Source organism: Physella acuta, unplaced genomic scaffold (genome assembly GCF_028476545.2).
Source record: "Physella acuta isolate Inbredline_101_S28 unplaced genomic scaffold, ASM2847654v3 ptg000124l, whole genome shotgun sequence".
Taxonomy (NCBI): domain Eukaryota; kingdom Metazoa; phylum Mollusca; class Gastropoda; family Physidae; genus Physella; species Physella acuta.
In genome coordinates, this window is record NW_026731643.1 from 48,189 (window position 1) to 66,105 (window position 17,917).

Sequence of the window (17,917 nt, forward strand, 5' to 3'; positions counted from 1 at the left end):
AACACAGCTGAAAACTGTTCTTGAAATACGATAATGGTAGTAAACAAGAAGCAATTTCTGAAGTTAGTTTCATATTTCACGGGGAGAGTTCAAATTGGAGGCGTTTTGCTGTATTATTTTGTCACTCCGTCAACCAATTGAATCCATTTCGCTTTGAAATAGTCGTGACGGGGAAAATGGCTAAGTTGTTTGAGAGATTTGTGTGAAAATTGTTGATAGCTGTATGTAGCACTGCCTGCTCTCTATACTTATCTGTCTATAGCTGTAGCTTCATAGCTGTAGCTTCATAGCTGTAGCTTCATAGCTGTAGCTGTGTCTTTATAGTCAAAGCTAGGATTGTGGATGTACCAGCACAGCTATAGCTGTGTCTTTGTAGCTATTTGTGTGTCTTTATATTTATGGCTTCACAGCTAGTCATATAAGTATATCTATAACGTTAAAGACACAGCTATGGCTTTTACAGATATTGCTGAAAGTTCTTGACAATTGGTTACCACGACAAGCGCAAAAGATAACGCAAATATTTTCAGCTGAGTCGGCTCAATGAGCTCACACTTAGTTCTTATAGGCCTATATCTCAAATCGGCAACTCGTTGAAAGCAATCTCAGCCGGGTTCAATCCTGGTACATGGGAGGCATCAGTCAACCCGATACTAGCCCTTCATCAAAGAAAACTGACAATCATAGATCAACTTTCCATCAAAAACCACGGACAACCATAGACCAGCCATCCATTAAATACCAACCCTAAACCAACCCTCCATTATAGAACACTGACAACCATATGCCAGCCGTCTATTACAGACCTATATCAACCATAGCTCAGCACTCATAAAAGATCAACCTATACCAAATCTCCATCAAAAACCAACCCTAAACCAACCCTATACCAACCCTCCACTAAAAACCAACCCTATACCAACCCTCCACCAAAAACCAACCCTATACCAACCCTCCACCAAAGACCAACCCTATAGCAACCCTCCACCAAAGACCAACCCTATACCAACCCTCCATCAAAGACCAACCCTATACTAACCCTCCACCAAAGACCAACCCTATACCAACCCTCCACCAAAGACCAACCCTATACTAACCCTCAACCAAAAACCAACCCTATACCAACCCTCCACCAAAGACCAACCCTATACTAACCCTCCACCAAAAAACAACCCTATACCAACCCTCCAACAATGATCACTGACAACCATTGACCAACCCTCCATCAAAGACCAATGACAACCATATAGCAACCGCTGCCAATCGACAACCGTCTCTGCCATCACGTCGCTCTTGAGACTCGCAGAGTCACGTGAACGCCTGCTAGTTCCCCGGCTAATCGCACAAACTCCAACCTGTTCAATTTGTGTCTACATAATGGCTGGGGTCTCACAGCACAGGAACGAACCCACGCAGGGAAATTAGGATTGTGTACTTCAATTGCAAGCAATTATCGGACATCTAAAATTGATGGTGAATCTCGTGCGTACTTGTATGAAAATCAATTTTAATAAATATATAAAGGCTATTATGTTACATTGAGGTATGCTTTGATTTCAACGGCATTGATTTTTTTTTTTAAATTGGAGCTTTAAATAGAACAAACATGACGATTATATGTGTTGTGGGTGAATGTTTGTGATGTGTGTGTGATGTTAGCTTTTGTGTGTGATAAATATTTTTTGGCAGAATGTACGTGTGTGTGTTAGTCGCTGGTGTATGTTTATGGGCGTGTATGTATGTTTGTGATATGTGTGTAAGTGTGTAAGTGTGTGCGTGTGCTTTTCCATTTCGTGTGTGTGTTAGTCTCAGATGTGTGTGACTATTATGAGTGTGTTAGTCTGTGGTGTGTGTATACGTGTATGTTTATGCTATATGTGTGTGTTTGTGATGAGTGTATGTGGGGTGTGTACTGTTTGAAATTAACATTCACAATGTTAATTTAGCGGACATCTTTACTCTTATAATCGTGTCTATCTTCAAATAAACAAAACCACAAAATCATACCCATAGAGACTCGATGTTTAAATCCCATAAAACAAAATGGATATGTATTAAACACATTCAAGCTCATGTAAACAACGTTTTATTTCCGGGTATCCGGAAATAAAACAGTCAAGGAAGTAAACACGGAAAAGCGACTTGGAGAAGGTTACAATAATGACGTGTAATCAAATAAAGAACTTGTACTCTATCTGCTGGAGAGTATGATGGAAGCACTAGACTCGTAGTGTATAAATAATGACATCGTTCTCTGTTAGAAATTTATTTGTTCAAAGATATTGTGGGCACGGCGACATTATACATATGTGTTTATATAAATAAACATGTATATATATACACACATGTATATATATATATATATATACATGTATATATATATAAACAGGTGTATATATATACATGTATATGTATATACATGTATATATATACATGTATATATATATATATATACATGTATATATACATGTATATATATACATGTATATATATACGGGTATATATATATATATATATATATATATATATATATATATATATATATATATATATATATATACGGGTATATATATATATATATATATATATATATATATATTTATTTATTTATATATATATATATATATATATATATATATATATATATATATATATATATATATATATATATATATATATATATATATATATATTAAATTGTCGATTTAAAAAAAGATTGTTGCAAGTGTTGAATACAAATTGAAGTTTTAATAATACATGTAGATTGGCAAAATAAAAGTACTGTTAAAAACTATGAAGGAAATGAATACGTAGACAAAGACAAGGATTTCGTTTAACGAAAGAAAAAAAAGAAAAACAAAAAAACTTACCGGTTGAGACCAGAGTAGACTTAGCGCAAACAGACACTGTAGCACTAGCGGCAGACGACAGACTCGGCCGGTTGATAGTTCTGCAACTGTTGGCATTTTGGCGGGAGATTTCGGTGGAGCAGGCGTCTTATCAGAATGGTCGTATGCAAGCGGTTTTACTTGAGACTCTTGGGGTTGAATGTTACAAATAAAATGTTCAACGAAGAATTGTATCTTGGTGTAGGTTTTAATTGCCTTGGAAAGTGTTAGTTGTGGTTCTATTGTTTCGTTTCTTGTAACTCTAGGCTTGGTTCACAATTTTATTTCACCTAATCTGAAAATTAAAACAATAAAACAATAAAATACTAGTACGTGTGTCAAGAGTAAAAAAGTTAAATGTGGATTTTTTTTATTTTTTTCTACAATCGTTGTAAGCAAAATAATTTTGGAAAGCCAGTGGACCCCATAGTAATTATGCAGTTTTTCATATTTGAGTTAAAAATCATAGCGTATGTTATTTAACTGAATCATTTTAAATAACACAATGCGCATAAACGACCTTACTCAGTTCTGGAAAACTCTACTGTCAACTAACTCCTTGAAAAAAAAATCAGTTTGCAAATTTAAGATAAACACACCTAAAAAAAAAGACTGTGTACCGAAAAGCAAAGTGTCATAAGCCCTAGTTTTAAGTATAAATTATGTCCGTCACATCACATTTCTCGAACTTTCTCTTTCTTCTTTTAGGGATTAATATTGCACTAAAATGACACACCCCTTCCCCCTCTATCTTTTCCTTCAATCGTTACGTCATACGCAGAAGATCCTTTAGGGATTTCAAGTTGAAATCATTGCGAAAAAAAACACAACGCCCACGTATGATTTAAAACCTTGATATGCAACTGCCCATTCTTTCTTAAACCACGACACGATAAACACATTTTTTAGTATCTATTTTAGGTTTAGATAGAGGTCAGCTGTGTTTAACGTTAGAGATCCGGGATGTTGAACAGATGAACTAAGGACAGCAACACAAACATGCGCGGACGTCCAAGTAATGCAGTTAGCTGTGACGAGTCCACGCGCAGTTGAGGTCTGGAAGATCGCACCGTGCAGTTTGGTGCGCTCTTTTCTTGTTGATAGAAGATCACACGGCGGTGTTTATTGCGCACCATTTTGTTTTTGGTAAATCGTCTGTACCCTGATTGACAGGAAAACTCTGGAAATTTTTGTCTAGGTTTTCAGGGAAGTTGGAATTTGCCCTAGTGGAAAAGGTCTAATGTTGACGCGTAGACTAAATGAAGCTACTTGTAACCTACACTTATTTTTCAGCTTGGTAAAACAAAATAAACAATATTTAATTTAATCGGTCTATACAACAGTTGAAGTAGAGTTTATCTTTTTCCTTGATTTTATACTGCTACACTTGTCTACGAAATCCTCGGTATCGTTAGCCCAGCCCCCCACATATTTTAGCTAGTTAAGTCTAGGCTTAGCTGAATAGAACGATTTAATGTTATGATTTAGGCTTTGTTTTAAGCCCATTTTATAAATTATGGGCAAGTTGTTGAGCATCGAACAATGGTACGAATATGTTGGGTACCCTTCAAAGAGTACATATGTCGTCAGAGAGTACCTCTGTAGTCAGAGTACCACTGAAGTCAAAGAGTACCTATATCCTCCAGCTCTAATGGGTACCCGTCAAACTAGTGAGCCGTCACTAACCAGCTCTGATGGTTACATGTCCTGTTCGAGCTTGTCACTGAGCACACCCAGCACTAATGGGTCCCCAGCAAGATTCGTGGAAATCTAAAGGAAGCTTGCTATAGCGCTGACCAGTGATTTTATTCATTGATATGCTGCAGTCATGAATTCTGAACAGCTCTACCTTTCTGCAGCTACTAATCTATGTAATAGCTCGACTCATCAAACAGAAAATAGCGAGACAACAACTGCGTTTTAACGCCACATTTGTTGTGAATATAACCATTAACTTTCTTTTCTTAGCGAACTTTGCATTTTCCTGCTTGTTAACTTCCAATATTGCATTATGTAAAATTAAACACCAATTTCCTTAGATTGAAAACTTGGAACAAATCACGATAAACACGAATATTTGTTATTTTTTTTTTCTGCTTAAAGAAATGAAACATAAAATTAAAGGGAATCGTAAAATAATTTGTGATTACGGAGCTAAGGATATTGAAATTTGTTAACACAATTATTTGCTCCGGTAGTCACGCAACATTGCAGGTTTTGTCATCAGCTGATTCAGGTTACGCATGAGAAAATGTGTGTACGCTGTATAATCGCGTATAACGGAATATATTGGATGTATCGAAGACATAACGTCACAGTTGAATAAACATGGACGGTTGTTTATTTATGAACCATTGCCCATTTATACAAATTCTTTGTGAATTGTTTCGAAAATATTGAAATGAGCTGTTGTTCTTTATGTAAATTTAGAATAATTGATTATCTCTGCGATCAGACCTTATCGACTATAGATTAAGATTATTGTACGAGAGATTAAGATTATTGTACAAGTAGGAACATTTATTTATCGCAGTTGTTCAGTTAAAGAAAGCAGCTCGCTCCTGATGTAGAACGTTACTAAGGTATAATAATTAGTATAATAATTAGTATAGCAATTAGTATAATAATTAGTACAGGATGAAGACGAAGCGTTGTTACTGTTGCTATGAAGAAACTGAACGGCTTAAATTTCTTTAAGCGGAACCAACGTAAAAGAAATTAAATGAGTTTACTGGAAAAAATTATTTTGTATCATAAGGTAAAACTGTGAGAGGGCGTGGCCTAGTGGTAGAGCGCTAGAATACTAACCCGAAAGTCTCAAGTTTGAATCCAGATTAAAGTTCGCAATACGTGCTGAGTCCATCCAGCTCTGATGAGTACCTTACTCAGACTTTAGTGAAAGTAACGGCGGCTGGACATAGCGATGACCACACTATCCCTACATATGCTTAAGTCACAGAAACAGGCGAACTCTACCCCATGGTTCGAAAAGGGAAATTTACAAAATTTTACTTGAGCTCAAATGCGCATATCAGCCTTGTGAAATTAAAACTAAAACAAATATCGCATTTCAAACTCAATTTTCATTTTTTTCCCATACACCACAAGAAATATTTTAATCTAGATCTGTATTCATGTTTAGAAAAATATATATATATATATATATATGTTTTGCAGTATTGCCTTTACACTAATATAAAATTTGACCTTTAAAATATATATGCGTTCATTTTTATTAACTTTTTTTTCCAAATCATATTGAAAATATGAGAATACGGGTAGTCCCAGCTATTTCAACAATATTAAAACGAGCTTTTTTTGTGTGTTTTTTAAACGCAAATATCAGATATCTCTAGATCATTGCCGTCTGGTCCACTGCTATTTATCGACTGTATTTTTTTTTTTTTTTTTTTTTGTAATTTTAAAGTTTGCGAAAAAAAATCAAATGTTTTTTTTTTAAAGGAACTGTAATAACCAAAAACGAAAATTAAAAAAATAAATAAAAGTGTATCTAATATTTTGAACATAAACTGAACAAAAATGTCTGCACAGGTGATATTTAAACTTTATTCAAACGTCTTTATTAATACATGTGACCGATCAGAAAATTTAACTTAAAATTGCGTTATAAGAAAGTCGTTTTTGGCCACTGATTCAGAACAAGTTCTTAGTCGAGCAATTTTATTTTCAATTTATAACTAATTTAATTTAATGTAAACAATTAACTTTATTATTCATTAAATTTAAAAGTAAAACTTATATTTTTCATTCTTTTGGAACAGCTACAATTAATTAAATAAAATGCACCAAAAAATCTATTTAAAACATATTTAAATTATTCTATTGCGATTAGAAAATAATTATGTCTTACCTTTAAATTAAGATAACCAAAATATTAAAACTACTTTTAACCAATGAGAAAATTTCGGACTCCAATCAGGTGCCCATCAGCTAGCAGACGATAATTAAAGAACACAGTCCTGTCCTGTTTCGGATTGTCTAACCTTGGAGCTAGAGCTGACTGGATCGCTGGGTTGTCGCCCTTATATGTGCAATCTACAGCGGCGCGCCTACGCCCGCGCCGGCAAGGGGAGATCAATGATATTTCTCGCTTTCTCCATGTACAAGTTAGCAGGAGTTACGGAGCGTGGACAAGTTCAAATCGGCGGTTATAGAATTCGGCTCAGGATAGGAAACAGAAATATTTATTTTAAATGTACAGATCACACAAAGATGAACATTTCGTGGGTTCATTTTGCGAGATTTCCAATTTAAAACATCTCTAACGTGAGAATAGCATGTAGAAATAATGTTCAGTATATTAGAAGATGACTTTGTGCGCCTACTATATCAAACAAAATTTTACACAGCTCTTCTTTCAGGAATTTTTCCGACCCCCACCCATCTGCCTTTACAAAGAGCTCGCCCCTGCCCCCCCCCCTCCCCCACCCACATTCTCTATTGGACGAAATAGAAGAATTATATAATTTACACAGCAAAAATATATTTCATCGAGTGTAACACCGCCCCCCCCCCCCCCCGCCAGTTTCAAAAGTGCCCCCCACCCTTCCTTCCAAGAAAACAATTTTCTGAAAGAGAACCAGATTGTGCAGGGGTTGGTTTAAAATTTGGGGTGGGGATTGTCAAGATACAATTTTATATTACACTGCTTGAGATTTTTATTTTCTAACAAAAAAATTTTTAGTATTTTTTATAGTGCTGTTATTGTGTGTGGCTTATCTGATAGATACGTCGATTTAACGAACATTACTTGGCGATTGTTTCTTAATTTAAGTATAAACATGATTTTTTTTTCACAAATTTAGTGCATCAAAAGTATTTTATAGTTATGGAATTCTAACGTTTTTTGTTTTTTTTTATAACGCCACGGTGTAACATCCCATAAAATGTGGTTATCATTTGAAATGTTATGAAACATTATAATTAGTAATAGTAGTAATAGTAATAGCCAGGGGAAAGGTCAAAATTACCTATTTTTATTGGATAATCTGCACGAAATGTCCTCGTTTCTAAGACACAGGGTAAGAGTTGCTTTAAATGTAGCATGTCGTTTGCCGCTTCTTCGGGCAGAAGATTACAGAAAAATTAAATAAAAATTATAAAATCGCAATCAAATGTGAATATGTAAATTTTTTAATTGTATCGATACAGCGTTAAACGAGGGAGTTGATCCGTTGATTTGATTGATTTATCCTTGAAATGTTATCAACTAGATTAGGCCGCAGTGTTGAGGAAGCGAGGAGAGATTAACGATTTTAATCCGGAGATTAAGTTCGATACAGTTTGTGACGTGAATTAGAGAGAGAAAGTTACGTGGTGAGGTGTGTGGTGTGAGGGGCAATAGGAGGATGTGTAGGGGATGATAGGTAAGTGTGGGGGGTGAATACATTACTGTTATCACAATGTTTACGTTATATTTAAATATACCTATATAAACCTATATATATATATATATAAACCTATATATATATATATATAAACCTATATATATATATATATATATATATATATATATATATATATATATATATATATATATATGTCTATATATACATATATACCTAATTTATATATATACCTAATTTATATATATAGGCCTACCTAATTTAAATATATATATATAAAATACCTAATTTATATATATACCTAATTTATATATATATATATATACCTAATTTATATATATATACCTAATTTATATATATATATATATATATATATATATATATATATATATATATATATATATTAGTTTGAAAGGAGAAACCCATGGACCGCGATAGCTGCTGATGCTTTATATGTTTGTGTTTTCCTTATCAGAGAACAACGAATAAAACACACAATAACAATCTATCACTTAGATAGCAATCAATATTTATTGTTAATATTATTTAGCTATGATTTGTATGGGCGTTGAACAGAAAATTATCGAAATATAATCGGATTTTAGAAAAGATATTTAGTGATCGCTTCTGTTTGTGTGTTCGTGTATGTGTTATATTTGTGCGTGCGTGCTGTGTATGTGTCTGTATGTCTGTTGACTTGTGTGTTTGTTTATTGACTTGTTTGTTTGACTGTTTCCGTTTGTTAAACTTCGGAATACGCGTTTCTCTCAGTGTAGGATTCCGACTTTGGAAATCGCGCAATTTAAAATTCTAAAACGATTAAAAACTGATTTGATTAGAATCGGAAATTCCCGCGGTCCTAAATACAATTTCAACCAACACATAATGCATTTTGGTTAAAGGGTATGTTAAATGGCCGAAATGGAGAAGGCAAGTATGCCATTATATAGATCTATTACTTGCTTGGGGTGGGGCAGGGGGGTAATGTGGTAGCTTTCTTTTTCTGACAAATAAATTGCAACTTTAAGATCTCAGACTGTATGGCTCTTCAAGGTTTAGGGGTATATATGTATATATGTATATATACATATACATAGGGGTATATATGTATATCACACAACACAACGTGTAGATAACACTAAATATCTATACCAGGGGCGTAGCGAGGGGGGGGGGTCGGGGGTGCGGACCGCAGCGGGTGACACCAAGGCAAAAAATAACAAAATATATAGAGACAAACTTGAGGGGGGGGGGTGCAAATCGAGAAAGTTTGAGGGGGGGGGGGGTGCAAATCGAAAACTTGAAAGTTTGTCCCCGGGAAGGGTCGCTACGCCTCTGGGTGGGGGGGGGGGGGGTGACACCATTAAGTGCCGCACCGGGTGACACCCGACCTTGCTACGCCACTGATCTATACTAAATAATAATAAGAAATGTAATATATATACACACAAATAAACAATAGTGAAATAATAAATGATGAAATGTTCTACTACACAAATAACGATACTTACCACCACGTCAACAGCCATGTCCACATCCACACTACAACTCACTGCTTCAACCACTAGCACACGCTCTGACACCCGTCACCTGACACACCTCACGTGAACACCTCTCACTCCATGTAAACACACTCAACCAAGGGCTACAACTATACACAAAAAAGAGGGTACCTGTCGTTCGAACTCACAACACACACACACACACACCCACACACACACACAATCATAGGACATGTAAGGGACGTAACACAGACGAGCGTGTACTAAACGGAATCGCCGTAGTTACCTAACACATTATTTTTTGGTGTCAAACAGTTTTTAAAAAAATCAAACCGGCGAAATCAGCACTATATGCATCAGTTCTTGTCATTATGTCGTGAACTATCACAGGCAATATACCAGGCAATACAACAAGTAATATAACCGGCAATAAATCAGGCAGACATTAGACGACGGCTGTATAATAGGCGATGTTTTCTTCGTTAGCTGTCTACAGTTTTAGCCGTGGCGCAATGTGAATGTATAATGTCAACGACGATTGTGCATAAGCCGTTAGCCCGGCCGCCGATTGATTTAATGTACGAGTTGCAGTAGGCATTAACGGTAAAACAGACAGCGGCGGTGGAGTGTTTTTGTTGTTGTTGTGCGTGGACTGTTGGTGATGGCGTCGAGCTAGTAGACATTGTCGTAAAGACATGTTAATGTATATGTAATACTAATGTATGTGTTTTGTGAGTGTGTGTGTGTGCTTGAGCGTGCGTGTGTGTGGAGGGAGGAGGGAGTGTATGTGGGTGCGTGGTTGTGTCTGTGCGTGTGTATGTTTTGTGCGCATGAGTATGTGTGTATATATTGGTGCGTGTGATTGCACGAGTACGTGTGTCTGTTTTGTACGTGTTTATATTTGTGTGCGTGGGCGTGTTTTGTGCTTGAGCGTGTGAATGTGTGTATATGTGCGTATGTGTATGTGTGAGGGTTGTATGTGTGTGTGCGTGTGTGTGCACGTGCGTGTGTGCATTTTGGGCGTGTTACGTCTGTACTTGTGTGCTTGGTGTGTGCAAGTGTGTATATGTGTATGTGTGTATTTTGTGTGCGTGTGAATGTGTATATATGTGTGTGTAAGTACGTAAGTGAGGACGGCCATTGACATTTACCAGCTAACACACATTCCACTCCACGCGTTGTAGAACAATAAAGGCGTCTGGAAATAGTGCTGACCACACCATCCCTTCATACGCCGAGGTCAAGAAACATGAACTTTAGTTCATCTGCCTAATGGATCGCTACGTCTAAAGAGGATTCTTTACTTTTTTTTTTTACTTATTTAGATGTAGTTAAACTTTAGTGCCATCGAGTTAAACTAAATGGAAGTTAGGTCACACTCCTACACATATCCACATATTGAGAGTGGAGGTGGTTGAAAGAAAAATTCTACACATTTTAAAATAAATCTTCAGTTCAACGTCTGTCTTGAATCAATGTGTCATCAATTATTGAATGAAGCTGAAGTTATTGTTTTTAGTCTGGTATGAAGAGGCTCGTGTGTCCTCGTTTATTTCTTCCGATTGTTGTTTTTAATCTGTGTTGTTTATTGACAACAGTGGGCAGTTTCGATGCCATGGCGGGCTGCTATTTTTAGATGCTGTGTTGAACTTCTTTGCTGAGCTATTGTGTTGTGTTGAATTGAGCTGTTGTTTTAAGGTGCTTTAGTAAGCTGTTGATCTTTTGTATTAAGCTGTTTTACCAAGCTGTTTTATTGATCTTTTGTATGAAGCTGTTCTATTCATTTGTTTAAAACTGAGCTGTTCTATTGACCTGTTTTATCAGTGTTTCCTTGTAGGATAGTTTGATGTCTATTTCAACAAATGATTCCTAAGGGTCAGTATCAACATTGTTTTGGGGTTAATTATAGTCATAGGTCAAATAGCTGTCATGGTTGGTCAGTAACATTATTCGTCAGCGAGTCAGTTGCTATCATAGGTCAAATCAACAGTTTTCTGGGGTCATCAAGAATATTGTCATGAATTATTTTGTCTTCTACTTTTTGTACACTAACTTCTATACCACCCTTTACCCACTTTATGAAAATGAAAGAATTAATCTAACCACACCCCTCTACCACGCCCATTTCCGGGTTCTATCTACTACACACACTTCATTTACACTTTTAAATGATTGTAACGTTTTTATCAATTGGATACAAATTGGATACTACCTCCATACGCACCACGCATGCGCACAACATCTCAACAGTTAATCTTCCTGTCCAAGATTCCCTTTTTCCAGTCCATTGAGCAAGCTAGTTGGGGCATTACACGTCACTTCAAATTTTTTGAACGTGACTTTTACCACGCTGGCGCTAGAATATGTTACATCACTGATAAATACACGGGTGCAGGATCGATAACTCTGCTTGAAATTTAATATCTCAGATGCAGTTACCTCGCTTGAATAGTTCAGCTTGATGTTAGTGTATTGGGAATACAGGAATGTGATGGCGGTGATCGGGTCATGAGGCTAACTTTAGCTTTCTCGAGCTGAGTCGAACTTACGTCTCTTACAAATAATAGATATAGCGGTGTAAAATATAACCTTAGGTGTTTTTTAAAATATAAAACTAAAAATGTACACACATTTGCCAAGTATTTTAAATTGTCATTTGGTTTAGTTTTGCATTTTATTTTTATTTTATGGTCTGATGCTAATCTATGCTTATTAGGCTGACCATACGCTGAAATTATTAGATAATTTTAGCATATCTTGACCCACGTAAATTAAACACAAATTTTGTCTCCCCACAAGCTCGTATTTTCTGCTTAAATGACAATCAGTGGCGTAGATAGGGGATAGGGGAGGGTAGGTGGGGTGGCCGCCCAGGGCAAGGACCCTAAGGGTACGTCAAAAAGAAGAGTAGGAAAAAATATTTAAAGTCTCAATTTAAGCTGAAGTATTGAATTAAGCTGAAGTATTGAATTATACACAGTCAAAGTGTTGCACCGAAGAAAACAAGTAATTAAAAAAAGTCTAGTGACAATTTTAGCACAATTTCCTTATGTTATCTAAAAATAGCTCTGTAGTAAATCAAGAGCAGGGTTAGTAAAACCAGGGAGCCGGACGTTTTCCCGAAAGACACTTGCCCGAATGCCGTTTACCCGAAGGCCGATTTCCCGAATGGACACTTGCCCGAATGCGACAAATGCCCGAATGGACACTTGCCCGAATGCGACAAATGCCCGAATGGACACTTGCCCGAATGCGACAAATGCCCGAATGCCACTTGCCCGAAGGCCGTTTGCCCGAAAAATGTTAACATTATATATTACTAAATAATCATTAATAATCAATTTAAATTTAAAATGTTGGTAAACAAAACACATCTACGCAAAAAGAAAGTGAAAAAAATAATACTATATATTACCACGCAGACATTTTAAATTAATTAGTATTTGATATTTAAAAAGTGTAGAAACTTACTTTCTCTTCCATATATAAAATTAGACAAAATACAATTTTCATTCATCTCCGGATTTTAAAATGAGTTTCGCTTTCTTTATTAATTAATAGGTTCTACGCATTGTCTTAACAAGGTGCAATAAATGGAGATCAAACATATTTGACTACGTTTAGTTTTTAAACCTAGACCTCACCTCATTCTTTTGTTAAATTATCACCACACAAGTTAAGCATAACAAGATAAACAAACAAACAAACAAACGCGTCTCTGTTCGATGTTGCGAGACGCCGCGCCGCCTACGCCGTGTCATAAAAGCTATATAACCACCGCAACACGTCGGCTAAACAAGGTGTTCAAAACTTACATCAAAAGAATGTAAAGACACCGCCGCCAACATCCCCTTATATTTATTAAAGAATAAAGTTTTTCTTACTGCACTTTCTCAGTTTTGAAAAAAAAATAAAAGCAAAATTAAAAAACCAAACAACTTTGTTTTATGCTTAGAATTGTGTTTATAATCAAAATTTCAAACATAAATTGATTAATAAATGTTTGTTTGGAAATATTATTTATTATCTAATATTAACATTTTTCGGGCAAACGGCCTTCGGGCAAGTGGCATTCGGGCATTTGTCGCATTCGGGCAAGTGTCCATTCGGGCATTTGTCCCATTCGGGCAAGTGTCCATTCGGGCATTTGTCGCATTCGGGCAAGTGTCCATTCGGGCATTTGTCCCATTCGGGCAAGTGTCCATTCGGGCGTTTGTCGCATTCGGGCAAGTGTCCATTCGGGCATTTGTCGCATTCGGGCAAGTGTCCATTCGGGAATTCGGCCTTCGGGCAAACGGCATTCGGGCAAGTGTCTTTCGGGAATTTGTCGTAGACCCGTAAAACCATTGGTTAGTTATTTAAACGTTTTTTATTAATTTTTTTTTCAGTATTTTACATGTTTTATTTACAATAGAGTAACATGACTAAAAACCATTGCGCGCCTAGCTACCGAACGTGATGTCGCAGCCATTAAACGTGATGGCGCAGCTATTGAACGTGATGACGCGTGTGGTGTGGTTGGATAAAATGCCTACTAATTCGGTCCAAATTTTAATTAATTAAAAAAAAAATTGTGACCAAACGAAAGGATATTTTTAAAAACTTTCTTCGGCAAAATTTTTCTAAATTATGGCAGGAATCGATTGGTACATGTTTCAAGTCGCTAAGTGGTCTGGTTGCCGAGATATGGGCCAAAAACTGCATTTTTTTCGAGGTTTTTTGGCTTTTCCGGGAAATCCATGAAAGAAACCCGGAATTTGTTTGGCCTATGTTCATCCTGGTAACTTGCTTAACATATTTGCTTTTGGAACTAGTCCTCGATATTGCTTCGTTGAGGAGGAGATACGACTTAAAGCTGCGGACATCCATTCATCCATTCCCAGAAAAGACGAGTTAATAAACGCAATTCTCCAGAATGGAAATTGCGCTAAAAATCTAGGGACCTTTTTAACTAGGAAACAAAAGGTGGAGGGCGCTTTTTCACTTACATGTATAAATACAATATAAATGGTATGAAATTGATAGTTCGTCCCGGGCGCCTAAATGGGTAACTACGCTTCTGATCACAATTAGGCATAAGTAAAGTTCCCTTTCAAACCTGTCGGTCTACTGGACAAGTGAAGTAGGGTTTGTTTCAGCACTATGCCCAGCCGCCTTAACTTACCCTAAAGTGAGTTAGGTATCCATCACAGCTGGGTGGACTGAGTGACTTTTTACTGACGAATCCGGATTCGAACTCGAGACAAGGGTTGGTGGTCTAGCTCTCTATCGCTATGCCACTCCGTCCCACAGTAAGGTATAAAGCGTTACAATGTTACGTCTATATTCGAAATGTTGCCTAAACCTTAACGTTACGCGTTTCTCTCTACATTTTCCGTTGGTTCTGCGTGTGGTCAAGAAGATGAACAATCCAACAAAATGAATTTTATATTAATGTGCGTGAGTTATCTCCCCTGTTAAAAGCTTCCAATTTTTCAATTTACAATTTTGTTTGTTTTTTACTTCTCCATCTTTTTAATGCCCCGAACATCATCTCATTCCACGGCTTTAAATATTTACCAGAAAATATTTCCTTCTCACGACAAAAAAAAACTAAAACAGTTTTAATACGTTGTAGAAATTTGGTTAGCTTAAAATAAGGTTCGCAAAATAAATCTTCAAGACTGTGGGGGATTGGTGAGGTGGGGGTTAGACTATAAAACATGTTAAAAAAACTATCAGAAACATACATATACTATCTATACAACCCTATACCATATACACACCCTATATTATCCAAAAAACTTCACCATTTACACACCTCTATACCATCCACGTCCCTATATAACCCACACACCCTGATACCATCAACACAACACCATACCACACAAACACCTCTCCACCAACACACCTCACCAATCCTCTACAATTTCCCACCCAAAATAGATGTAAGACCTTGCAAAGCTAGCCCATTTTAAAAGCGTATTTTTTTTAATGGGGCGATGTATATTTGGAATACAAATTAACTGGAATAAAAGGACAAATAAAATGTGATTAGACTAAAAAAGACACACAAGTTTAAGATTAGATGCTTCTTATTCAAATGAGAAAAGTTTAACGAATGTCTTACTTGGTCTTTCGTGACTACCGCGACTCGTCCATGTTTTAATTTTAATTAAGTTTAATTAAATGTGTTTCCTAAATTAGATGCATGCTGTGTGTTCAATCAAAGTTTAATGCTATTGAGACCTTGAGCAGTAGAACAGATTTTTAACAAGGACACTACGGTACTAAGGATATATGCCCTAGTTCTTTTATAATATCACTTACAGTATTGTGCGTTTTTTTTTGTTTAGATCTTTGTATGGAAACGATGACTTGCAAGTCGTTCTTTGTATTGCACTGAAATAATTGACAGCAGCCTGTCAATGAAAGGCGTAGTTTTGTAGAGATAATCCTAGGTTATCGTGAAGTTTTTCATACATGAAGTCTTTTTGTAGATTTTCTCTACCACACCTGAATCTGAGTTAGGCAGTATTGGATAAACTGCTAGTGTCAGCATATAGCGTGACGCCATGCGGTAGGGCGACGCCTGACGTAGTGACGCCGCTGGACATAAGTATAACAATTCCACCACGTTGGTAGAAAAAAGTCATATACCCTCAAACTCTGAGCTTCATCAGTTTAAGAAGTGTACACGAACCTATGACTGATGCTTATGAGATTTGTGTAACGAACGTGTTACTGATGATCACGTGATGTGTAGGTTATAACTTCAACGATAAAAACTTAAATTAGATAAATATTTTTAGCAAACAAACATTTGAACTATTGTGTATTTCTAGTTGATTGTATTAAAGTAAAGTATTGAAATGTGTATACAGTATACATCCAGTTTTCTGGATCAGCGTCCGGTTTATACTAGTGTAAGATATATCTAGGCTCCTGTGTGTCTCTATCATCTCCTCTATGTCCATGGTGCTCGGACCCTCCTCATCTCCTCTATGTCCATGGTGCCCGGACCCTCCTCATCTCCTCTATGTCCATGGTGCCCGGACCCTCCTCATCTCCTCTATGTCCATGGTGCCCGGACCCTCCTCATCTCCTCTATGTCCATGGTGCCCGGACCCTCCTCATCTCCTCTATGTCCATGGTGCCCGGACCCTCCTCATCTCCTCTATGTCCATGGTGCCCGGACCCTCCTCATCTCCTCTATGTCCATGGTGCCCGGACCCTCCTCCTTCATCCTGACTTGGGACAGGCAGTAACCACATAGGTCACTGGTGGAGTTAGCCGGCTTTCACACCTGTAGCCAAACGTGGGTAGCCGGTGGCTACCTACAGCTAGCAATTAGTATAGCCAGCAGCCAAACTCAATGCGAGTTCAAAGCAAAACAGCTAACACTTAAAGCTAGCATACCACTCGTCTAAAAAAATAGCCGAGTTCGACCGTGCTTTCAGCCTCGGCCTTACAATGTCCTTCCGACTTCAAACACCGTCGGAGCAACCTTCTATTTGATTCTCTCGCGAAGGAGATAGCAATATAAAACGGGCAATACAACATGATGAAGAACATTCATAAATCCGGGCCTCCCACCAACGAGCATGGCATATATTTTGACATATGCGAGGCTCGCTTTGGGGGGTGCCTTAACTTATGTGAGGTTCTTCGTCTCAAGTTATACTGCCCACGTTTATCAACGTGACATGGATAAACGAACCTCCATGTGTAGGACTTAGCCTGTAGACCTACTCCGGTTAGGGAAACGTCAATGAACGGCAGTTTGAAAGTGGGTGATGAGCTTATAGCCCAAAACCGCTTCCTAACGTAAAGTACAAAAGAGGTGAGCTAGCCTCTACTAGAGATGAGCTCTCTAGTAGGAAGCCAGCTTAAATTTATATATATATATATATATTTATTTATGTATTGTAAGTAGCTCGGTAACTGGGCCTAAAATCAGCATTCGATGGCCAATCGAATCCCAAAAGTAGACCCTGCAGCCGGCCGCTTACTTTACAAAGCCAGCAGCTTAAATTGTAAGTAGCTTATACTCGGTAACTGGGCCTAAAATCGGCATTCAGTGGCCAAACAGAATGCCAAAACTAGGTACCTAGCAGCCGGTACAAGCAGCTTAAATTAAGCCTACCACTATCTACAAGAGCCTTAGCCTAAACCTACTAGA